At 41.1% G+C, this 27143-nt stretch overlaps 2 pseudogenes; one reads left to right on the top strand and one right to left on the bottom strand.

Moving 5' to 3' along the window:
- Nucleotides 1-12078: 12078 nt before the first annotated feature.
- On the top strand, nucleotides 12079-13380 carry LOC114091626 (tRNA methyltransferase 10 homolog B pseudogene; annotated as a pseudogene).
- Nucleotides 13381-19174: 5794 nt separating this feature from the next.
- LOC139705087 (uncharacterized protein C12orf71 homolog pseudogene) lies at nucleotides 19175-19924 on the bottom strand (annotated as a pseudogene).
- Between the last annotated feature and the right edge of the window lie 7219 nt (nucleotides 19925-27143).

Here is a 27143-nt window from a genome sequence, read left to right on the forward strand (position 1 = left end):
ATAACTTGTTGATATTTATTTAATTTTTAAAATAGTGGCTGTATTGAATAATCAGTTCACAAAGCTCCTATATATTTAGCAATAGGTTTTCATGAGTTGGTATGATTTGGTGCCAGCGTCCACTGAATAGACAATAAGTCAGAGGCCCAGGTGGAAACAAAAAAAGACACTCAGATGAAAATTTGAAGGAAATTCAATAAACTATTTATAAAGGTAGGAGCAAGGTTAAGAAAATGTAAAGAGATGCTCACAAGTCTGTTAATATATGAAAAGCTACTGAATGGCACACTGAGTAGTAAATTGTATGGAATATGAATTATATCTCAACCAAGCAGTTTGAATAAGAGAGAGAGAGAGAGAGATGCTGAGGCTTCCCCTTCCCTCTCCTACCTTAACTAACAATGTAGGGAGCCATTACCATACCCATGTTTTATGGATTAAGGATGAACAGGGTTACCAGCCAGAGCTCTGTGAGAGCTGAAGATCAGAGAGGGAGTACTCAGCAAGATGGGCGTGTTTCTACCTTTACCCCAATTGTAGCTTTTTTTTTTTTTTTTTTTTTTTGGTGATGCTGAGATTGATACCAGGACTTCACACATGAGCTCTACCACCAAGCTATACTCCCAAACCCTGATTGTAGCTCTACAGCAATAGTTCAGAGAAAACATAGACCAATCTTTCTCCCCTTGACCAAACCCAACTGTAAGTAAAAGATCAAGGAACCTGGGTGATAAATTCATGGGAGTAGACTCCTTAGGGCAAAGAAAATTCCATAAGGATGGTGTGTTCGTCATCTTTTGTTGCTGTGACCAAAATATCTACTTTGGCGACTTAGAGGAAGAAAAGTTTATTGTCTCACAGTTTCGGAGGTTTGCCAACTCCATTTCTGTGGGTGCAAGGTCAGGTACAATATCATGGCAGAAGGGTGTGGAGGAGAGATGCTGCTGTGTTCATGGAGGCCAGGAAGCAAACATAGAGGAAAAGGACAAGGGCTACAGGGAAGATGTACCTTTCCATGGCACATCCCCAGTAACCCACCTCCTCCTGCTATGTCCCACCTGCTTACAGTTACTACCCTGTCATTCAAACTAGGATGCAACCATGAGATTACAGTTATCAGAGTCCACTCATTTTACCTCTGGACATCCCTATATTAATATAGAAACTTTTGGGGTGGAGGATACCTCATATCCAAACAATAATATTCTGCCCCCTCCCAAAGCTCTTGTCCATCTCACAATGCAAAAATGCATTTAGCCCATCTCCAAGGGTACCATAGTCAACAGCTCCAGCAGAGTTCAGAAGTACTGTCCAACTCCAAATTCTCCTCAAACTCAAGGCAAATTTGGCTGTGAGCCCATGTAAAAATCAAAAACAAATTACACTTATCAGATGACAAAATTTCCTTCAAAGAGGCTAGAAACAGGACTGGTGGGAATATATGGAGGTATAATTGACAGGTAGAAATGGTATATTTAAAAAAATTTTTTTAATTGTTGATAGACCTTTATTTATTTATATATGGTGCTGAAAATCGAACCCAGTGCCTCATACATGCCCCGCAAATACGCTACCGCTGAGCCCCAGCCCCAACCCAGAGATGGTATATTTAAGGCACATGATGTGATGATTTATATATGTATATGTTGTGAAGTATTCAATACAATCATGTTAATGCCTCTATACCTCACATAGTTACTATTTGTGTGTGCTTGTTTGTGTGTATGGTGAGAACACCCAAGGTCTACTCTCTTAGCAAGATTACAGTATGGGATATTACTAAGTGTGGTCAATATGCTGTACGTCAGCCCTGTGGAACTTAGGGCCTAAGGGGACCAGCTGAGCAGGATAGAGTCTCATTTTCAGCTTACATGGGAGTGAGACTGACTATACAAACTCACAGTCCTTTGTGAGCACCACTTTATCAATGAAATATTATTTGCAGCAAATATTATGCTAAATATTATGCTAAAAGACAACTCTCTGATGTTCATGGGAGAGAAACATACTGTGGTTGATTGGTTTTCTGTATATGAGCTTTGGATTAGTAAGTCAATGCTAATTTCCCCAGGGAGTTATAAATAATTATCACTTTTGTATCACAACTAACCCTGTGGAAATTTTTTTTTTAATTACACATGTATAGATTATGTTTTTCAGTCATTCAATCTTTAAATTGATTTCTTCTTTCTTTCACCCTTTCTTCTAGGCATTGCAGGTATGAATCTCATTATAGGCTTGGTTGAATTCCCCAAGGTCTGTGGCCAGGCTCTTGCATGATGGAGCCTGTTGCTCTTGTTTTTTTTTTTTTTTTTTGGGAGGGGGCATTTTTATAGAGGAATCCAGGGGTACTTAACCACTTAGCCACATCCCAAGCCCTTTTTTGTGTTTTATTTAGAGACAGAGTCTCACTGAGTTGCTTAAGGCCTTGTTAAGTTGCTGAGGCTGGCTTTGAACTCGCAATCCTCCTGCCTCAGACTCCCAAGCTGCTGGGATTACAGGTATGTGCCACCAAGCCTTGCCCAGTTGCTTCTTTATTACTTAGGTGAGAATTAAATGCCAATCATTTAAATAGTTGGAAATATTCAAAGCATCTAGAGTTTCTTCTTTTATTTCCCTTTTTTGGGCTCAATATACTTCTGTTTTTTTTTTTTAAAGAGAGAATGAGAGAGGGGTGGGGGAGAATTTTTTAGTATTTATTTTTTAGTACTCGGCGGACACAACATCTTGTTTGTATGTGGTGTTGAGGATCTAACCCGGGCTGCACGCATGTCAAGTGAGCGCGCTACCGCTTGAGCCACATCCCCAGCCCTCAATATACTTCTAACCAAGTCTGATAATACCCCAACATCAAACCCAGGTAACCTTTTGAACTGTTCTAATTTCCTCTTAGAATATTTTCTGTACTTTTAAAAACTGTTGAAAAAAAAAAATCCCACAACTGTATACCTACCAAGTGAGTGCCTATCAAGTTCCAGGCCCTAATCCTGCCACTTCTCCAGTAGCAAATCCATTTTTAACCTGACATTGCTTCATGTATGAAATAGAGATAATGACATCTTCCTTATGGAGTTTTTGGACGAATTGGAGGTTATTTATGTAAGATTCTTGCTACATAGTCTACTTTCTTTCAATAATTGAGAAACAAACTTTTCAAATTAGGTTTTAAATTCATCTGATCTCAATAGGCTTCTCAATCAGCATGTTGCCCTACCACTTCACCTTCTCCTGATGGTCATTCATTCTCTCTCTCTCTGTCTCTCTCTCTCTCTTTTATTTTTTTGCTCTCCCTTCATCCTTAGTACCCTTCATCCTGGGGATCAATCACTTTTAATGTAAAGAAAAGCAAATCTGCACATTTCTGTATTTCGCTTCTGAAAATTCATATTGAAAAAATTTCAGAGAAGTAGGATATATTAAAAACACTTATTACATAGGGTCAGACAGTCAGATTACTCTGGATTAGACACAGTTTTGGATTTCCCAGTATAAAGGAACTAAGACCTGGTATTTGCCCTCAAAAGCTCACAGTCTCTAGGTAAAATACATTTACAAGGAGAGCTATAAAGTATAGGTCATGGTATGAGTGTAACAGTATAGGTTACAGGGTACAACTAAAGGACATGATCACCTTTACCTAGGGTGATCAAATTTGGCCTCATAGCAATCCTAGAACAAGTATGAGTTGCCCAGGCAGTCTGGGAATGGAGAAAGAAATCTCAGTGATTTTGTGTGATGATGACCCTTTCGAGAAGCAAGAGTGTCCTCTGTGGAAATTGGGTGAACATAGATTAAAAGCAGATGTGGGAGACAGAAAAGGCAGGCATTGTGCATGTGACTAGGATGTGCCACATCTTGGGAAGGAGGCACGTAGGTTGATGCTCAGGGATAGGTATGGTGATGGGACTCCAGGTGTTTGTGAAAGGAGAGGAGAGTGTTGGAGTGAGCTAGTGAAATGGGATAGAGTTCTCAGAGAGGTGGAGAAGAGAGAAGTCTGGCTGGAAGAGACTTGTGATGCACTGTATTGGACAAAGGGCCCTATTCTTGCATCTCTTCCTTCCCCTCTTTGTTGTGGACAGAATCATGCATATGTCTCTCATGTGTGTGTTGAGCGAGCCACACTCTCACCTCCACTCCCATGTATCTGGCAGCTTAAAGTTTTCTACCTCAAACTACCATATTTTTACCTCAAAGAGCCTCATGTATGAAAACCTTGAAAGTCATCTGTCCTGTACTGAATTATTCTTTCTTCAGTACCCTTTGTATACTTCTTACAGACTACACTCACCTACAACTCTTTATGGTCATGATTATATGGCTATAATTCACAGTTCTTTGTAGCTAGCTATATGTTTACATGGTTTCAACTTTTAAAAAGAAGTCCCTTGAGCCCAAAGAGCTAGACATCTTTTTTTGTTTTGTTTTGTTATATTAAGGTAGTAAGGTTTCGGACATGTTTAATGTTTGGGGAAGGGAGGGAAGAAGGAGATAAGGAGGTTGAAATTGAGGAAAGGAAGGCCTTTGAGACTAAACACGTGCTTATCATGTGAACAATGAAGGTCACACAGGGTAGTGGTAGAAGCTGGAGGAGGAGGACCTTTGTGGGAACCTGTAGGTGAGTGAGGAAGATGATGGTGGCCATGGGAGGTGAATTGACAACACAGGAAGAGCCAGCAAGAAGGATGAGTCCGGCCATCCTTAAAGAAGTTGACCTGTAGGGACAATTTTACTGACACTTGCAAAGGAATTTCAGGCAGCAGAGTGCAGTGGGTTGAGAGAGGACTTGGTTAAATCAAGATCTACTGAAAACCTGAAGTTTTGGTAAAATGGCTTCAGTGAAGGAAATAGCTCAATGAGAGTTGACTCCAACTCTCTCTCTCTTAGGTACATCTTGAATCAGGTCTTCCTAGGAGATCCTCAAGAACATGACCACCACCAGCAGCCACAGTATTTATCAAGCACTTTCTTTATCTCATTCATTCTCCCAACAACCCTGTGAGGTCTGTGGTACCATCTCCCTCATCTTATGAATGAAGACAACCAAGCTTTGGGGTGGTGAAGCAGCATTCCCAGCCCTCACTTTCCTCCTCCATGGGCCACTTACACCAGCCACTTTGCTAGAACCAACTAATATGCCAGAACATTTTAGAATAACACGCTAGAACCAGTCTGATTCCGCAGGGTCATCAGACTGCTTTTTTTTTTTTTTAGACTGCTTTCCGAAAGTCTGAACACCATTGATTGAAATGGATTTCCCAGTGACTCACTGCCCACTGCCACTTGCTCAAGACCCAGAAGTTCTACCAATACCATCCTGCCATGTGGGAGTCACTCACAGGTGTCCTGCTGCCTCTGACAGTGCAGGTATGAGTTAATGATAAAAGAGGATAAAATGCATGAAATAATAGATTAAATTGGGAGAAAGAAATACCTTCTGTTTAGGAAGCATAATGCTCCTTAATATGTCCTGAGAACATGTCTTCCAGACAACATATGTGCATTCAACCTGTGCCCAGATGTTATGATGGAAAAGGAAGAAGATGTGGAAAACAAGAACATTTGCTTTGTTTATTGGGAAATCATAAAACCATAGAGACTGTTCAATATGGGATGTCAAAATATTTAAAAATCTGGTTTATAGCATGTCCTTTCAAGGGATTCTTGAGACTGGATTCTCTTGCCCCTAAGAAAACATCATTTCTTTGATGACAGCAGACTAGGGCCCTTGTTGGCCCTCCCAGAGTGTTTTCTCCTTGGTAGAGAGACCACCCATTTTCTGATCCAGTGGAAGATCCACCCAAAATTCAGACAGGATGTGGTTTCTCTGTAGGAAAGCAGATCCCCCTCCTTTGACTACCTGATGAGACTGAGGAGGTCTCTGCAGTGCTGGTCTCCTGCTTAGCATCTGCCAAGAGAAAGAGGAGTTAGATAGGTGTAATATCAGCAGCAATAGATTCAATATTTTCTCATTTTGGGGTATCTAATTTATTTTTCTTACCAAAAAGTAGCCCACTGGTAAATGCAAAGTTGTAATACCCATTAATCATTAAACATATCTATACACACACACTTTTTTTTTTTTGTATTATCATTAGTCCTTTTCTTTGTTCCTCCCCTCTCAGTGTTTCTTGGCATTTCCCCCACCCCTCTTCCTCAGTTGTTTTTGTTTCTGTCCTCCTTCCCCCATTGCTCATCTTCTCAAACACTGGGGTCCACCTCTGTTTCACAGCAGGGAGAATGACTGACTCCCTGCTGTCCAACCTGGCACCCCCACCAGGTCTCTCCCTTGCTCTGCAGGGAGGCAGCTTACATCAGCAAGTTCATGTTCCTGGGTGAAATTTCTAGAAACTGGTTGATGTCTCCATTTTCTGGTGGTTTACACTTGGGCAAGGTCTGACAAGTCTCATGTTCTTCTTCTTTTTCTTCTCCTTCTCCTTCTCCTTCTCCTCCTCCTCCTCTTCCTTCTTCTTCTTCTTGGACTGGGGATTAAACCTAGGGGCACTTAACTATTGAGCCACATCCCCAGTCCCTCTCTAAACAAATTTTTATTTAGATTTTTGCTAAGTTGCTTAGGGCCTCGCTAAGTTGCTAAGGTTGGCCTTGAGTTTGTAGTCCTCCTGCCCCAGTCTCCTGAGTTGCTGGGATTACTGGCATATGCCACTGTACCTGGCTACAGTTCACGTTCTTGATAACTGACCTGATACATATGGGAAGACATCCTGCTGGGCAGCTGGAGACCCTCCTCCTGAGGAGACCCAGAGAGCACAGCATCATTGTCTTTGTCATCTTTATGATTGTCTACAAATGCCTTGAGATTTTGCACTAGATCATCCAGTTCCCAGAGAAGCTGTTCTATCCTCTCTTGTGGGCACTTGTCCATCCTCTGGTAGTTTCATATAGTGAGTCTTCACGGTTGGAGTTCAGATAGGTATCCAAGACGAGGGACATGGTTTCTTCGCCATGCGTCTCTGGGTTGTCCTGAATTTGATTTTGTCTCCCCATGGATCTCCTTACACTTCTAGTCCACCATGCCCCTTGGACAGGAGGGTGGAGGTAGGCAAAAGAAGCCATGAGAGTCAGGTCTTCACAGGGTGTTATGTTCTCCCAGACAATGGTGTCCTTAAAGGGGAAATAGCCGACAGAGCCACTCAGGTTGGATTTGGATTCTGAAATGCAGTCCTCTTCTTCAATGCAGTTGCTGCCAGAGGATGAGTCTTCCATGGAGTCCAAGGACTGAAACTCTGGTCTCCCTCAATGCAGGAAACTTCAAAAGAAAGACATTAAGAGGTGATACTGGGGAGAGTATTTTGGCAATAATTCTCATTCTTTTTTCCACTCATAACTGTCAGAAGTGCTCTCCAGAGGCTGGGGTTGTGGCTCGGGTAGAGGACCTGCTTAACACGCACTGGATTCAATCCTCAGCACCACATAAAAATAAATAAATAAAATAAAGATGTCCATCTATGACTAAAAAAAATTGAAGAAGAAGAAGAAGAAGAAGAGCTCTCCAGTCATGAGCAGAAGAGGCAGTTTTTTCTCTTTTACAACTTATTTTTTTGTATAATAACCCTCCGGACTGAGCATCTCCACCTGAGAGCTCTTATGTTTTTTGTTATTACTACACTTGGAAGAACTTCTATCATTAAAAGATGGTTGTATAAAATGTGGAAAATATGGGAAAGTAGAAAGATGAAAATAAATACTCCTATCCCAACATCCGGGGGGTAATGATGACCATCAGTAAAATGGTTTGGTGGATTTTCTTATAATCTGGTTTTTTTTCATTGTATGTGCATCTTCATGTGACTGCATATTATACATATTTACACACATCCATATATGTGTGGAGTTACATCTACAGAAAGTAACATTATTAAATTTTATGGCATAGCCTACAAGAAACACATATATGGCTATTCTCTACTTAACTCCTTTCTCATTAATGACTCTTTGGTGATCACCTACTAATGACCATTAGTTTAGGTAATCAATGACTTTAGATTATTAAGATCATTAACAAAAATACAAAAATCCCTATCTTTTCATAGTCCTACAGTTTGAATCATTGGACCAAAGTTTACAAATATATTAAAATCTTACGACAGCTGATACTAAATGACTTTGTAGAAAGAGTAAAGCTGTTTAAATGCTTATCCTCCTGTCATAGATGGCATCTTGAGTCCAGCATTTCCCAAGATGCTCCAGCTATAAAGGGGAGAAGAGCACACAAACACAGTCGCTCTTTCTCACACACGCGCATTGCAGCCTCTGTTAAGTCCAACTCTGATGGCTGCCTGCATGAAGAGATGCTTCCAACTCCCAAGGCATAAATAGGGGCTACCGGAAATCCTTTGGATCCTTGGTCCTGATGGCTAAAAAGTCCAACTGTCAAAACTCTGAGTTCTGAGACTGTTGGCTACAGTTGCAACAGAGGAAACAAATTAGAACCAGATGGGTGGAAGGAAAAAACGTGGATTAAAAAAACCAAAGGACCCATCCTCTTATTTTAGTCTTTTTTTTTTCTGTCTCACTATGACTAAAGTGTATGACAAGAACAACTTAGAGGGGCTGGAGTTGTGGCTTGGCAGTAGAGTGCTCACCTAGCATGTGCAGGGCCCTGGGTTGGATCCTCAGCACCATATAAAAATAAATAAAGACATTGTGTTCAACTACACCTAAAAATAAATGTTGAAAAAAAGAACAACTTAGAGAAGGAAAAGTTTATTTGGGGCTCACATTTTCAGAGGTCATAGATAACTGGCTCCCTTGCTCTAGGTCCAAGGTGTAGCAGCCCATTATGGGGGAAGGGCCTAGAGGAGAAAAGGTATCAATAGATGGGGGTCAGGAAGCAGAGACAGGAAGAACAACACTTCCGGGGCCAACCTCCAGCAACCCATCTCCTCCAAACATATCCCACCTTTCTACAATGACTGCCTAGTCAGTTCATTCAAACTAGGATGGACTCATTAGGTTACAGCTCTCACAGTCTACTTTTTTAACCTCTGAATATTCTTACATTAACAGGAGCTTCTGGGGGACAGGTCACATACTGCCCCCGTCTCCTAAATAGCTCATAGCCTTCTCAACCGAGCAAGATGCATTCAGCATATCTCCAAGAGACTCATAGTCTCCAGAGCTCTGGCACTGCCTGAACATCTAGCCCAAGTCCAAGTCTCCTCCAAGACTCAAGACAAACTCTTGGTTGTGATCTCCTTTAAAATTCAAAACCAAGTTTCATATATTCAAAATCAGTGGCACAGCATAATCATTCCCATTTCAACATGAAGTACTAAGGCACAGAAGAAGGACTGGGGCCAAAATAAGACCAAGACCCAGCTGGGCAAAGAAGTTCCCTGAGTCCATCTACGGTGACCAGGACCCTTGACTGTGAGGGGTTATTTCCTCAGGATTGGTTGCAGTATGCCTGAGCTCTCTTTTAGCCTGGTGGGCTCTGCAGCCCCCAGCTTGGCTGAGCTGACAGTCCATGTTCCTGGCATCTCTTACTTCCTGGGGTCTCTGTCCCAGCTTGAACTTCACCTTTACAACCTCAAGCATTGGTCTCTCAGGGGCAGCCCACAGGGACTGGGACCAGCAACACTTGCCTGGCCTCCCAAGTCTTTCTCTGAAATATAGGTGGAAGCTGTCATGACCCTTATATACTTGTCAAAAAAAGAGGCATAGGTTTAAGCACATCTGAACATACACACAAAGGGTGAGGGAGGACATAATAGTAGAACAAAGCCAAGAAATAGCTATCTGACCTAAAAGAAACTCAGCTTTTGGGGATCTCTCAGTTTCATAAGATCGTTCCCAAATATTTGTGTCTATTTCCAGTCAATAAGATAGTATTGAAAGTTTGCCATGACTCTCTTACATTTTTCACTATGGACCAGACTTAAATTTCTAGTTTCTATTCAATAAGATTGTTGTAGATGACTCTGTTTCAGAATTTTGATGGCATGATGCAACAAATAGGCAGAGCTGGGGTTGGAGAGAAACACCTAGAATCCAAGAGATGCAGCCTGGCAAGTGCCCGCAGGTACTCCAGCTACCATGCATGATCACAGCCTCCCTGAGTACATGCAGGGTCTTGTGATCACTTCCACTTGCCCACTTTGCACATGTTAGTTCTTTTGTCCTCAAAGAAACTGATAAGCTAAGTCTCATTGTTTGCCCCATTTTACAGAAGAACATATAACATGTGCAGCCAGATAACTGGCTCACGTTCCCACATCATAACCCCAGGTGCCTGTTCAGAGGCAATCTGGCTTCAGAGCCCCAACCCCTTAATCTCCACACACCTTCATCTCTGGGAAACTGGGCACCCATCTCCTTCCTGAAGACTGCTGAGAGACCTGACCCAGTCTACAATCAAACCTATTTGCTGGTTCCTTGAAAGATATTCCCCTGTGGGGGAACTTCATGCTCCGTGGGACAAGCAAGAGAAGAAGTCCATGGGGTCTGCATTTGGAGCAGGAGGAAAGGAAAGTCTAAAATAAGTATTAAATTTCCTCTTTGGCCTAATGAGATCTCAAATCCTCTGCTTTGGCTTTTCATGAACCTTTGAACCTGCCTTCCAGAACATTGGGGCCTTGAAGAGAATTCATCAGTACCTTTCCTTCTGTGCAGGTGGAGAGGAGCTGTACATTGTATTGTTGCCCGTGAAATGGAGCAGTTTGACCAGAACACAAACACTAGAGAAAGAAAGAATGAATTTCCAGGCTAGACCACTGAAGTGTAGAGTGATCCTGAAGGCAAGGGAGCTTCAAAGGGAGACAATCTCAGAGAAAAATTTATTTACTTTTACCATTTCTATGAAATATATTTGTGTATTACTCTCTGCTCACACAAAAGCACGGGCACACACACATTTTTTCCCCATTTGAAATGTGCAACTCAGTTAGTGAATGTTCTTGGCACTCATACTCTCTCCTGCCCAGAAATAAAGATATGTTTGTAGATTAATGTATATATTAATTTATTTAGATTTTTTTCTAAAGCATCATGGAAATGGCAATGACACACATCCCTCTTAGATGCCATGCTGAGGAGTACATTCACTTAAAAATGAAAACTGAGCATTTGCCTCTCCTAATAGATTAGGGGACTTGGGGTCCTCCTTCACAATACCTCTAGTGTTCGTTTCTTTCTTAGGGCCTTAATCAGATGCTGGTCTAGCTCTTTTAGATTATAGTTTCATTATCTAAAATGGCATAAACTGCCTTCTCTTAAAGCAAGATCATAACAAATCTTGAAGTATTTAAGACGATAATATATTGTGGATCTATGCTTTAGGCCTAAGGTCAGTACTTAGAGTGACTTTAAGAGTTAGAACACTTCCTGAAATCCATTTGACTTAATGGGACTTGGAACCTAAATACATAGAAGTTTCTAATTTATAAGTTAAGCTAACATGATGGTTGATTTTATGTGTCAACACAATGGGCTATCAGGATTCCAGATATTTGATTAAACATCATTCTGAGTGTCTGTGAGGTTATTTCTGGATGAGATTAATATTTATACCAGCAAACCAGGTCCAATGGAGCATTCCTGTAATCCTAGTGGCTAGGGAAGTTGAGGCAGAAGGACTGCAAATTCAAAGCTAGCTTTCGCATCTTAACAAGGCCCCTAGCAACTCAGAAGGACTCTGTCTCTAAATAAAACATTCAAAAGGGATGTGGAGGTATGCTGGGTACTCATTTCTGGGTGAGATAGGAGTGCCATTGCACTCTCTCTGGAAGGTGGCCTTGAGGCCCTGTAAGCCACCTTCTTAGTCCTACTCCTTCCTGCTGTTCCTCTTGCTTGTGGCCTGCTGGGGTCTAGAGTCTGGGTGTTCTAGTGCTGGTGGAGCACTTAGTTAGTATGCATGAGGCTCTAGATTCCACTCCCAGCTCCGGAAAAAAAAAAAAAAAAGGAAAAACAAAAACCAACAAATCAACAATATGAATAAAAGATAAATATTATAAATATTTAATATTTAATATAATATTTATAATATAAATATTATAAATATTACTGGCATTTGCTTAAGTGATTTGAACTTTCACTTTTCATCGGAAGTTGAGGTCTAATCACATGGACTGGATATTGGAAGGGAGTGTTCAAAGAACACAGTGACCAGAGTTTCAGGAGAAAGAAGGCATCCTAGAGAACATAGGTGAAGATGGACTCTCTGAAAGCTTCCAGCTTCTGCAGATTGATGTAGAATGTGACTGCCCAGACAGGGAGCCCCTCCCACAAGCAGTACAATGTGGTGCTTGAAAAACATCCAGAGAAAACAGAGACACTGGGAAAAGATAATTGCAACAACAAAAGAAAGCAAGAAAAAGAAAGAAGAAAAGCCAATCATGCAGAAAATCCAGGCATCTGCCCCCAGCACAGCAAACACTTTCTGAAAGCCTTATCCAAAGAGAAACTCTTGGAGGCCAAACACTCAGGACCAAGACTGTGTATCTAACGATTTGAGTATGATCCATCACGGGTCAAAGAAGGAATTAAGTGTTGAGGGCCACAGCCGAGTTGGGATGACGCATGGCATTTTTGCCAGAAGTAGTGGTTGAGAGGTGATGCCAGCAAGCCATTAAGATGATGACTTTTGAGTTCTCGCGGAGTTCCCGTTGAGTTCTGGTTGAGCTCTCGCGGGGATTCCTGAAGAGTTTACATTGGTTGGGGAAGTGCCGGAGGAGGGATTTCCGGTTGGTAGTTCCTGGAGGAGCCGCGTGGCGTTCGGGAGAGTTCCCAGGAGCGTGTGTGGAATGTGCTGGTGGAGTTCAGAAATAACGTTTGTTCCTGCTTCAGTGGCTCGTGAATGTGCCCAGCCAGACTGTGGCAATTAAGTAGGCTGGCTGGACAGATTCAAAGGTTGTATGGTTCAAAACAAAAAGTGGAAAGACCCTTTTGGTCTGCTTCACTGGACTCATGACACACAGCCCCCTCTATAAAGAATGTTTGTGGATGAAGGGTGGATTTTCTAGTTACCTGCTGGACATAACAGAAGAAGACTGCTATAGTTTATTTCCCCTGGAAACTGTTGTGTACCTGACTCCTGACTCAGAATATGCTCGTCAAGATGTTGACCCAAACAAAGTTTACATCCTTGGTAGACTTGTGAGTGAAAGCATTCACAAGAAGGTGACATTTCAAAAGGCCCAGGAGTATTCTGTCAAATCAGCCCGCTTGCTGAACTAGGAACACATGGTCAGGTTCCAGAATACATCATTCAGAGATATCAGCCATCAATCAAGTATTTTTATCCAGTCCACTTACTTGAAGACTCACAATTGGCCTGAAGCATTGAAGAAAGGAGTTTCTTCAGGAAAAAGCATGTTTTTCAGAACTCAGTGGAGTAACAGGAAGCCTAAGATTGCAACTATATGAGATGAAGTGCCTGAGGTGTCTCAACCAAAGAAAAGGGCAAAGGGTGGTAATAACATACACTTGCCTTTACTTGGCATCTTGAATCTTCATAGTATAAGCTAATGACAGGGACCACATTTTATGTTTTTGCATTGCCCACAGTGCCTGGCTCACAAGAAGTACCCTGATCAATGTTATTTTTTTTTAATTTGTTCTAATCAGTTATACATGATAGCAGAATGCATTTCAATTCAATTGTACATAAATGGAATACAACTGTTTTATTTCTCTGGTTGTATACGATGTAGAGTCACACCACATGTGCAGTCAGCCATACATGTACCCAGGGTAATGATGTTCATCTCATTCCATCATCTTCCATCTTTCCTACTCCCTTCCCCCTCCCCTTCTCTCCCTCCCCTTTGCCCAATCAAAGTTCCATTCCCCCCATGACCCTCCCCCCATTATGGGTCATCATTCAATTATCAGAGAGAACATTCAGCCTTTGGTTTTGGGGGATTGGCTTACTTTACTTAGCATGATATTCTCCAACTCCATCCATTTACCTGCAAATGCCATAATTTTATGCTCTTCTAAGGCTGAGTAACATTCCATTGTGTATATGTACCACAGTTTCTTTATCCATTCATCTGTTGAAAGGATCTAGGCTGCTTCCACAGTTTAGCAATTGTGAATTGTGCTGCTATAAACATTGAAGTGACTGCGTTACTATAGTATGTGTTTTTAAGTCTTTAGGATATAGACCGAGGAGTGGGATAGCTGGGTCAAATGGTGGTTCCATGTTTTCTAAGGAATCTCCATACTGCTTTCCAGATTGGTTGCACCAATTTGCAGTGCCACCAGCAATGTATGAATGTGCCTTTTCCCCCACATCCTCGCCAACACTTATTGTTGTTTGTATTCTTGATAACTGCCATTCTGACTGGAGTGAAATGAAATCTTAGAGTAGTTTTGATCTGCATTTCTCTAATTGCTAGAGGTGTTGAACATTTTTTCATATATTTGTTCTGATCAATTTTTTAAATTATGTAACAAGAAATTACATAATTTAAACTACATGACTTTGGATATGTTTTGGGGTTTTTTGTTTAAAAAAATTTTTTTTGTAGTTGTAGATGGACAGAATGCCTTTATTTTATTCACTTTTATGTGGTGCTAAGGATAGAACCCAGTTCCTCACACACATTAGGAAAGCACCATGGCACTGAGCTACAGCCCCAGCCCAACTTTGGATATTTAAATCAATCTTTTGTGCTTCTCTATTTGAGAAAATCTACTTTTAGAGACTGTTTGTGTGGTTGAATAATTGTTACATCAAGAGCTTAATTTTTACTGAACTGGCATTAAATTTGTGATTTTCTCCAGCTGCCTCTGAACATGCTGATTTTTCCAGCTAAGTTATATGCTGCACCTAAGCTTTGCAGAGTCAGCCCAACCTGGCCTTACTACTTTGAGCTCCCATAGCACTTTGTTCCCTCCTGGCTCTCACACAGTACTCCCGTGTTCTGAGTATGGAATGCAGGGCTTCTCTCTTCCAATTTGTGTGAAGAGCTTTTCATCCTGAGCATTGTACAAATTAGATTCTTCATATATATTTGTAAAAAATTAAAAAGCAAAACCACAGTATTGATGAAACTTTGAAAATAGCCAGGAAAAAAAGGAAGGGGGGTTCAACCTCCGGTACAAAAACAGACAAACAAACAAACAAATAAATTTGTCCCAGTAGACACCATAAAACAGATTGGCCTCTCCAGAGTGGTTGGGCCTCATCCAAATCCACTGGAGGTCTGAATGAAGCATAAGACTGCTCTGCCCAACTTTCCTGGAGCTTGGACATCAGTCTTCCCCTGCCTCTGGATTTGGACTGTTACTTGGCCCATACCTCTCCTGCTTCTCAAGCCTTCAGATTCAGACTAGAATATTGACATTGACACTCCTGGGTCTCCAGTAGACAGATGGCAGGTCCTGGACTTCTCAGCCTCCATAACAGCATGTGCCAACTCCTTGTAAAAGTTTCTGTCTTTATGTATAATCTTCTATGTTTTTTACTTTTTTAAAATATATTTTAGTTATAGATGGACACATACCTTTATTTTACTTTTATTGATTTTTATGTGTGATGAGGATACATGTGAAGCAAGTGCTCCACCACTGAGCCACAATCCCAGCCCATGTTTTTTACTTATATTATTATTATTATTATTTTGGCTTGTGATTGAACCCAGGGGTGCTTAATTACCAAGCCATATCCCATTCCTTTTTAAAAATTATTTTATTTAGAGACAGGGTCTCACTGAGTAGCTTAGGACCTTCCTAAATTGCTGAGGCCAGCTATGAACTTGCAATCCTTCTACCTCAGCCTCCTGAGCTGCTGGGATAACAGGCATGCATCATCATGCCTGGCCTAAAATCTCCCAATTATTCTGCTTTTCTAAAGATTTCAGATTACATACTTTACTCTTCATCCCTTCCTTCCTTTGCAGTGTCAGGTATCAAATTCAGGACCTTCTACACACTAAACAAGCCCTCTACCACTGAGCTATTCCTCCAGTTGCACTTTTAATTTAATTTAATTTAATTTTGAGACATGGTCTTGCCAACTTGCCCAGACTCACCTTGAACTTGTGATCCTCCTGCTTTAGTTACCAGAGTAGCTGGGGTTACAGGCTGCACCACTGAATTTGGCTTCCATTTTTGAAATTATGCTATAGCTTAAAGTATAAAAAGAGACATTCTGAACTTGTCATACAATTCACAGAAGGCTCAACAAAGCTTCTGGGGACTCTTCCCAACATGTATCCTTTTACTAAAACTATATTATAGATAAAACCTAGGCCCCTGGTTTTCCCCTTTGCTGTTCCATTTGGTTCCCACCTTCCCTCAGGAGCACTATTCTCAACTTGATGTTTATTTTATGTGTGTTTTAATGGTGTTTCATATTAATAAATTGCTTTACTTTGGGGAAAATATATAGGGAGCCAGGCTCGGTGGTCACGCCTGTAATCTGAGTGGCTAAGAGGCTGAGGCAGGAGAAATGAGAGTGTAAAGGCAACCTCAGCAAAAGCAAGGCACTAAGCAACTCAGTGAGACCCTGTCTCTACATAAAATACAAAATAGGACTCAGGGTCTGGCTCAGTGACCAAGTGCCCCTGAGTTCAATCCCCAGTACTCTACCCCAAAAAACCCAACAAACAAACAAAAACCATATAGAGGCAGGAATGCACTCAATACATCTGAATTGTACATATAAAAATAAACTTCATATGTATCTTTTAAATATTTATTTTTTAGTTGTAGTTGGTCCCAAAAACTTTATTTTACTTATTATTTTTATGTGGTGCTGAGGATCCAACCCAGGGACTCCCACATGCAAGGCGAGTGCTTTTCTACTGAGCCACAACCCCAGCCCACTTCATATGCATTTTAACAATAAAAAAATGCAGTGAAAAAATACCAGTATACGTGGACTGTATGTGATTCTTTTTTCGAACAATTTCAAAATCACCCCTCTCTTGCTGAATTCTTCTTTCTTTAGTACCTTCTAACACCCACTACAGACTACTCTCACCCACAACCCTTTATAGCAATATGTTTGGATGGCTTTAACTCTTGAGTACAAAGCCCCTTGAGCCCAAAGATCCAGACATCTTTTTGTGGTATGTTAAGCTAGTGAGGTTTCTATGTGCTTAATGTCTGTAGAAGGGAGGAAGGAGATAAGGAGGGTGAAACTGAGGAAAGGAAGGCCTTTAAGACTAAACACTCATAGGCTTTTCACAATGTGAACAGTGAAGCTCCCACATAGTGGTAGTAAGAGCTGGAGGAGGAGGGCCTTTGAGGGACCCTGTGGGTGAGTGAGGAAGATGATGGTGGCCATGGGAGGTGAATTGGCAACACAGGAAGAGCCAGCAAAGCAAGAAGAATGAATCCAGCCATGCTCAAAGAAGTTAACCTGTAGGGACAATTTTTTTTGTTCATTTGTTTTAGGTGGACACAATGCTTTTTTTTAGTTTAGTTGGACACAATACCTTTATTTTATTTATTTTTATGTGGTGCTGAGGATCAAACTCAGTGCCTTGCACGTGCTAGGCGAGTGCTCTACCACTGAGCCACAAACCCAGCCCCAATGCCTTTTATTTATTTATTTTTATGTAGTACTGCGGATTGAACCTAGTGCCTCACCCTCGCTAGGTGAGCACTCTACCCCTGAGCCACAACCCCAGTCCCTGTAGGGACAATTTTAATGATACTTGCAAAGGAATTTCAGAGAGCACAGTGCATTGGGTTGAAAGATGACTTGGTTAAATCAAGATCTACTGAAAACCTGAAGTTTTGGTAAAATGGCTTCAGTGAAGGAAATAGCTCAATGAGAGTTGACTCCAACTCTCTCTCTCTTAGGTACATCTTGAATCAGGTCTTCCCAGGAGATCCTCAAGAACATGACCACCACCAGCAGCCACAGTATTTATCAAGCACTTTCTTTATCTCATTCATTCTCCCAACAACCCTGTGAGGTCTGTGGTACCATCTCCCTCATCTTATGAATGAAGACAACCAAGCTTTGGGGTGGTGAAGCAGCATTCCCAGCCCTCACTTTCCTCCTCCATGGGCCACTTACACCAGCCACTTTGCTAGAACCAACTAATATGCCAGAACATTTTAGAATAACATGCTAGAACCAGTCTGATTCCGCAGGGTCATCAGACTGCTTTTTTTTTTTTAGACTGCTTTCCGAAAGTCTGAACACCATTGATTGAAATGGATTTCCCAGTGACTCACTGCCCACTGCCACTTGCTCAAGACCCAGAAGTTCTACCAATACCATCCTGCCATGTGGGAGTCACTCACAGGTGTCCTGCTGCCTCTGACAGTGCAAGTATGAGTTAATGATAAAAGAGGTTAAAATGAATGAAATAATAGATCAAATAGGGGGGGATACAGTAGGAAGGGATACAGAAAGAGAGAGAGAAATGCCTTCTGTTTAGGAAGCATAATACTCCCTAAAATGTCTTGAGAATCCATTTCAATCTTATAACCAACATACATACTTTCCACTTGGGCCCAGATGTTATAATGGAAGAGGAGGAAGACATGGAGAATAAGAACATTTTTTTTTAATTGGGAAAACATAAAACCATGGTAATTGTATAGTAGGGGCTATCAAAACAATTAAAATTCTAGGTATATTGGGTTTCCTAACTAGAGGGATTCTTGAGGTAGGATTCTATTGCCTCCAAACAAATGTCTTCTCTGTAGTGCCAGCTTAAGGGGGCCATTGTTGACCCTCCCAGGGCTCTTTCTCCCTGGCATGAAGGAGACAAGTCGCTTTCTGAGCCACTGGAAGCTGAAAACAAAATTCAGACAGCACGTTGTTTTGGTGTCTAAGGGCACATCCTCCTCCTTTGACTCCTCTGATAAGACTGAGGAGGTTTCTTCAGTGCCACTGTCCTGGCTTTGCATCTGCGAAGACAAAGAGGATGAGTAGAGACATACAGTCTCAGCAGCCAATGGACTCAATATCTAGTCACTCATGAATATCTAATTTATTTTTTACCAAAAATGGCCAACTGTAAATGGAAAGTTTCATTACTCATTAACCATCACACACACACACACACACACACACACACACACACACACTTGTTTATATTATCATTAGTCCTTCTCTCTGCTCTCCCCTCTCTTGCCTGACTCAGTGTTCCTTGGCATGTTCCCCACCCCTCTCCCCCAGCTCCTTTCCTGGCTGTCCTGCTTCTCCCATTGTTCATCTGCTCAGACACTGGGGTCCACCTCTGCTTCACAGCAGGTACAATGACTCCATGTTGTCCAGCCTGGCACCCCCTCCCCAGCCACCCCTTGCTCTGCACTGAGGCAGCTCTGTGCTCACCTCAACAATCTCATCATCCTCAAGCTCAGGAGGCATTTCTAGGATCTGGTCCATGTCTCCATTTTCTGGTGGGTCACACTTGGGCAAGTCCTCACAAGCTTCAGGTTCTTGATGACTGACCTGATCCATATGGGGAGAGGCACTGCTGCACGGCTGGAGATCTTCCTCCTGAGGAGAATCAGACAGCACAGGGTCATCATCTTTGTCATCCTTCTGACTTTCCAGAAATACCTTCAGATCTTTCATGAGCTCATCCAGGTCCCAGAGGGTCTGGTTTATCCTCTCCTGTGGGCACTTGTCCATCCTCTGGGAGTCTTCACTTAGAGCCCCATTAGCTCCCGAGTCTTCACGGTGCCAGTCCAGATAGGCATCCAAGACCTCGAGGATGGTTTCTTCGCCAGGCTTCTCTGGGTTGTCCTGAATTGGATTTTGTCTCTCCGTGGGTCTCTTTACACTTTCAGTTCCCCATGCCCCTTGGACAGGAGGGAGAAAGTGGCAGGAAGGACCCTGAAAAGTCAGCTCTTCACAGGGTATGATATCCTCACAGTCAATGCTATCCTCATGGGGAAAATAGCCTACAGAGAGGTTCTGGTTGGATGAGGATTCCAAAACGCAGTCCTCCATGTCAGGGCTGTTGCTGCCCAAGGATGAGTCTTCCATGAAGTCCAACGGCTCAAATGCCCCGTTTCCCTCAAAAATGGAAACTTCAAAAGAAACCAAATAGGTGATATTGGGAAGAGAGTCATGTACTTTAGCAAATTGTGCCCCCCCCCCCCTTTTTTTTTCATTCACAACTATACCTCTCAGGCAGAAGCACATCCTAGATTTGCACTCTCCAGTCAAGGGCAGAAGATGCAGTTCTTCCTCTTTAAAAACTTATTCTATTGTATAATAACGATCTTCACTGACATCTCCACCTGGTATCTCTCATGCTTTGTCTTATTACTACAGTTAAAAGAACTGCCTATCATGAAAGATGGTTGTATAACATTTGAAAAATACAGGAAAATAGGAAGTTGAAAATAAATACCCTTATCCCATCATCCAAGGGGAATGATACCATCAGGAAGAGTTTGGTGGATTTATTTATAATATTCTCTTTCTGTATATCTATCTACTTATCTATCTATCTATCTATCTGGATTTTACATTTATGAGCACATCCATATATATGTGAATGTCACATCAAAGAATGTAAGATTATTAAATTTTATGGCACAGCCTTCATGAAACATGTACACATATGGCTATTCTCTAATTCTTAACCACTTTCTCATAATTATTTTTGGTGATCACACATTAATGACCATTAATTTAGGTGATCAATGGCCCTTAGATTATTAAGACCATTAACGATGGTCTTGTTAATCATAGTAAACTCCCTTATCCACACATTTCTGCCTCTCTTTACACAGTCCTATAGGTTGGATTCTTGCATCAAAGATTTCAAATATATTGAAGTTATGATAATTGATATTAAATTACTTTCTAGAAAGAATACAGATATTTAAATACCCTTCCTTCCCTTATCTGATGGTATCATTAGTCCAGCATTTCCTGAGATGCACCAGCAAGTGATTGATTAGGGGGAGAGAATATGCACACAATTGCTTTCTCTTTTCGACTCTGTCTCACACACATACATACACACACACTCACTTTGCAGACTCTGTCACGCCTGGCTCTTGTGACTGCCTAAAGGAAAGAGATGCTGCCAATTCCTGAGGCATAAACGGGATATCTGAAGTCCTTCAAATACTGAATTCAGTAACTAAGAAGTGCAACTGTCCCAAGTCTGTGTTCTGAGACTGTTGGCTACCATGGCAACAGAGAATCCATGTTAGAGTCAGAAGTATAGAGAGAGAAAAAGAGGATATCTGTCCCCTTGATTTAGTTGTTGTTTTGTATCACTGTGACCTAAATATATGACAAGAACAACTTAGAGAAGGAAAAGTTTATTTGGGGCTGATATTTTCAGAGGTCTGATTACACAGATGACTGGCTTCCTTGCTCTGGTCCACGGTGGAGCAGCACCTCATGGGGGATGGTCCAGAGGAGGAAAGCTGCTCAGCTGATGGAAGGCCAAGAAGTCCAGAGAGGGAAACACGGGGAGGAAGAATAATGCTTCCAAGGCCAGCTTTCAGTGACCCACCTCCTCCAGCTATGCTCCACATGTACAGTAACCGCTCAGTCAGTCAATTTAAACTAGGATGGACTGATGAGGTTACAGCTCTCAAAGTCCAATTATTTCATCTCAAACCATTCCTCCATTAATACAGGAACCTTTGGGGAACACTTCTAATTGAAACTATAACAAACAGATAAGGGGTCTGAAGGCAAAAACAGAAGAGCCAATACACACACAGTATTTACTAATACAGTGTATGTACAGAACGTCTCCAGATAATACAAGACAATTGTTAACACTGGTTGGCTCCAAGTAAGGAAAAAGATGGTAGAATATTGACCTATTACTCTATAACATTTCGTACCTTTTGAATTCTCTCTGCCTTTTTTTTTTTTTTTTTTTTTTTTGGAGTGCTGTTGATAGAACCCAAGCCCTCACATCTAAAAACACACTACATTGAACTACACCCCAGATCCCTTTTGAATTTTGAACCATGTGACTATATATTGCCTATTTAAAAAAATAAATAATAGTCAAATTTAAAAGGTGACAATAACCCCCAAAAAAGTCTATTTGCCAGTAGTCATTAAGACTGTTCACAAGTATGCCCTGCTTCTTCTCTCTTGAGTATATAGGAGTATAGTTCTCCAAACTGTTGAGGCAGGTTTGGCCATATTTTGCTTGACAAATGAAAGACGAGTTGAACTAATATGAGTTATGACCAGGCTGAGGCTATAAAGTCAGTGTGAGTTTTGCCACTGGCCCTTTTTCCTGTCCTATGGATCATGGAAGCATCTGACCAGATGGAATCCTGATTAGCCCGAGCGCATGACTTCTAAGCAGTAAACACCCTCCTTTCCACCACTGCTACACTACAATATATTGTACAGGTAGCATGAAGGAGAAATAACCTTTGTTGTTTTAAATTACTGAGTTAATGGAATTATTTGTCACCACAGCACGTGCGAGCCTATCCTCACTGATAAAACATTAGGCCCTATCTTCACTGATAAAAGATTTAACTAGATGACTCTGGATACTTTTTCCAAAATCAAAATATGTGATTTTTAAGAATATTTGTGCTTATCCTCTTGTATTAAAAATAGTTCATATATTTGTATCCATATAAATATTATTGATTTGAGCAACAATATGAATATTTACTTATGACTATTAATACAGCCTAAATTTGGCAACTTATAGCAAAACCTCAAAAACATATACCTTTTGACCAGGAAATTCTATTCCTAGGAACTAATCCTAAGGAAATAATCTATAACAATCTTGTAATAATGGCTAACTTTTATTGAACAGTTGTTGTTCGATAGGCATTATTCTAAGTGCTTTTCACAAATTAATTTTGAATGTTTATAGCACTATATGATGTATCACCTACTATTATTATTATTATCTATTCTTATCACATTCTTACACAAGGAGACTGAGGCTTGAGAAGTTAAGCAACTTGTTTTAAATTATATAACAGAATATTTTAATCCATCAGTTTGAGTCCAGAGCTGTGCTTTCAATCATTATGATATACTCGCACTTCTTTATTTTTATTTTTTAGTTTTTGGCGGACACAACATCTTTGTTTGTATGTGGTGTTGAGGATCGAACCCGGGCCGCACGCATGCCAGGCAAACACGCTACTGCTTGAGCCACATCCCCAGCCCACTCATACTTCTTAAATACCTTTAAGTATATAAATCAGAGCACTGCATTAGAATAACAAATCCAGTGTTATGGTTTGAATATGAGGTAGCCCCCAACAGCTCTTGTGTGAGACAACGCAAGAATGTTCAGAGGTGAGACAATCAGATTAATATACTTACATGGATTAGCTGGGTGGTAACAGTAGGCAGGTGGGGTATGGCTAAAAAAGATGGGTCACTAGGTGCGTGCCTTTTAGGTTTATATTTTGTCCTTGGTGAATGGAGCCCCCTCTCTCTCTCTCTCTCTCTCTCTCTCTCTCATTCCTGCTTGCCATGTCCTGAGCTGCTTCCCTCTGCCATAATGTTCTGCCTCAACTTGGGTCCAGAGCTGTGGAGTGGACTGACTGTGGACTGAAACTCTAAAACCTCTGAAACATGCACCAAATAATCTATGTTGTTCTTGTCAAGTCTTTTGGTCAAACAATGCAACACTGACAAAAAAAAAAAAAAACTGGGAAACAATTTAATGTCTAAGTGTGAGAGACTGGTTTGAACCACATGCGGTAGCACTATGTCATAGAGTACTTATACTAATGCAGTATTTATTTTTGGGGGGGGGCAGGGATTAAACCCAGGGCCTCACACATGCTAGGCAAGCATTCTATCACTGTTAAACTCCCAGCCTTTTTTATTTTTGAGACAGAGTCTCACTAAATGACCCAGGCTAGCTTTGAACTCATATTCCTCCTGCCTCAGCCTCCCAAGTCACTGGGATTATAGGCATGCACAACCACACCTGACTTTAAACTCAGTTTTTAAGAATTATTTCAACAAACATTTATTAAACAGCAATTAAATATGAGACAATGGTCTCACTATATTAAGAATACCTAAGGGCCACAGAGTTTAGAGTCTAGTGGGCCACCATGCCAGCTTTTGAAGTGTTTTTTTTTTTAATTACAAAGAGGCACATAAAAAGATGTTTATACTATATAAGATGAGAGCAAGTTTAAAAAACAAACTCTAGTCCAATTTTTTCAAAAGTATATGCATGTGGGCTGGGGTTGTGGCTCACTGGTAGAGCACTTGCCTGGCATGTGCAAGGCTATGCTAGATTTGATCCTCAGCACCACATAAAAATAAATAAACACAATAAAGATATTGTATACAACTAAAAAAATAAATATTAAAAAAAGTCTATGCATGCTCGTGTGTAGTTAGTTCAGTGGTACAGCATTTGCTTAGCACATGTAAGACACTGGGTTCAATCTTCAGCACCACGTGAAAATAAATAAATAAAATAAAGGTATCGTGTCCATCTACAACAAAGAAGGCATCTACGAATATATATATATATATATATATTATATATATATACACATAAACATATATGTATATATATACATATATACTATAAAAGTACATATAAAAAGTATAGGTGTACTTTTTATATATACTTTTATAGTAAGTATAAAAGTACATATGTATGTATATGCATAGACAACCTTCTAGAAAGTATATGTCTGGCTGGTAGGATCTTGCATTAATTTTTCTTTTAAATACCTACAAGTGTTTTCTGATTTTCTATAACAAGCATAAATTCTATATTTAAAAGTTCTACACCATACTCAGAGTAGACCCTATGACAAGAGTTTGCATGTAGTTAGTTAATTCAGTCAACAATCTCAGGGAATAGGAGTAGGGATGTGGAAAAGTAAAATTGAGCTAAAAGGAAAGTGAAATGAAGGGTGTGTACAAAGTTGATCATCACTGTGGGAAACAGATGTGTTTTCTCTAGAAATCCCTCTAGAGAGCCATATAAAAGGGGCCTCACTATTGTCCACTACTGTCTTTCCTAGTCTTATCCCCCCTCCCTTCCCTTCATTCCCTTGGTCTAACCCAATGATCTATTCTCCACCCCACACACTGCCACACTTTTATGTGTTAGCATCTACATATGAGAGAACATTTGGCTTTTGGTGTTTTGGGAATGGCTTATTTCACTTAGCATGATAGTCTCCAGTTCCATCCATTTACTGGCAAATGCCATAATTTCATTCTTCTTTATAGCTGAGTAATATTCCATTGTGTCTATACCACATTTTCTTTATCCATTCATCTGTTGAAGGGCACCTACATTGGTTCCATAGCTTGGCTATTGTGAATTGAGCTGATATAAACATTTAAACATGAACGTGGCTGCATCACTTTAGTACGCTGATTTAAGTCCTCTGGGTATATACCATGGAGAGGGATAACTCCGTCAAACAGTGGTTCCGTTCCGAGTTTTCTAAGGGATCTCCATACTGCTTACTAGAGTGCAATTTTCCCATTTTTGGACACAAGGATATCTACTGTCTTGACATTCCAAAAAAATCACATTGGTCCACTATTTTGAAGATAGCTGTTAATGAATGAGAGGTGGCAGGTACTATAGCTGCCTTACTAAAACATAACCCAGAGAGTGAAAAATCAACTCTGTGAAGATCCAGAGTCCTACCAGATGCACAGATATCCCTTAAAAAGTAAAGGGTGGTTACTTCATCTTTTACTTACTACCTATAAGAGAGAAACATAGCACTTGTTAAGCAAGTTCTTTAGTTGTTGGTGGCAGAATATTTCACATTGTTGTACACTGCTTCAATCCATCTTTAAGGTGACTTGGAGAGTTGGTGGCCTAGGACTGGAATCAAGGGCAAGAAAAGACTCTATAACAGGTCCAGTTTTCAGTAAAAGCAGCCTTGCTGCCTGGGCCATACAACGCAGTGGATCCCATGATAGTGGGGGCATCTGTGGAATAAAAAGATACCATGTGAGTCCTTTGGCTAGTCCCAATTGAAAGACTGCAGGAAGTCCCTGAGGGTTCTCCAAGCAGTTCTACTGACATCTGCTACAACGAACTATAACTTATTCAAAGTGCAGCTCCCAGAGGCTACTGGGCCCTGACAGAGTTAGTTCTTCACTACAGGACATCAAATGACCATACAGCCAGAATAGCTAGCTCATCATGCGCTGAATGATCTCAAAGCCCCAAGTTACAAGATGTGGGAGATCAACCTCTCACTTGACTGAGTTAACTCCCCTGCTGGGTGATGAGGTGTCAGATAGCAGCATTGCTGCTAGACTGCCCCGCTCTTCTTGGGTTGTCCTTGTAGAAGCCTGTCTCTCCACAACCCCAGGACCCAATCACCTCACCTGTCCTTGCAATCCTGCCCCGCCTTGACCTTCATTGGACGGGATTTTCCCCAGAATTTAGAGTTCCCCAATAAAAGCCCATTCCAAAGTCTCTCTCTCTCTCTCTCTCTGGTAAATTGTGTGTCTGTATTTTATTTCTAACTCCCTGAGAAATTTCCCTGAGTGACCGAACAGTTAATCGTCTGGGCTGGATGCGGGGATAACAGGAGACTGTGCTTAAGCAGGTGCAACTGTGTGAAAGGTGGCCCTGACCCTGTGATACCTCTGCTGCCGCTCTGATTGACATCTCTCCCTTGGTTCTCACTATGGCCTCATGGTGGTTCCCCAAGACCTGCTAACAGAAGAATTACCTAAGCACAATTCACAGAGGGTTAGCTTGATGAAGCCAGTACAGGTTGGTCATGGAATGCTGTCCACATCATTTCCATTCATCACTATTAAAAGAATATGAAGGCATATTCTTTCTATGGAAAGGCCTCTGTCTTAGTCTGTTTCATGCTTCTAAAACAAAATATTTGAGAGTGGGTACTTTTTAAAAAAAATTTTTTTTTTAGTTGTAGTTGGGCAAAACACCTTTATTTTATTTATTTATTTTATGTGGTGCTGAGGAACCAAACCCAGGGCCTCACATGTGCTAGGTGAGTGCTCTACCGCCAGCCACAATCCCAGCCCCAGAGTGGGGTTTATAAAGAAAAGAGATTTATTTGGTTCATGATTCTGGTGGCTGGAAAGTCCTAATAGCATAATGCCAGTATCTAGTGAGGGCTCTCTGGTGTGTCACATGATAGAAGGCCATGAAAGGCAGTGAACAGATGTGTGTGGAAGGGAGATCCAGGCTCACTGGCAACAATCCCTTCTTAGGAGTACTGATCCAATTCCTCAAGAACTAGAAAGACGGTAC

Source organism: Marmota flaviventris, chromosome 3 (genome assembly GCF_047511675.1).
Source record: "Marmota flaviventris isolate mMarFla1 chromosome 3, mMarFla1.hap1, whole genome shotgun sequence".
In the NCBI taxonomy this organism is placed as follows: Eukaryota; Metazoa; Chordata; class Mammalia; order Rodentia; family Sciuridae; genus Marmota; species Marmota flaviventris.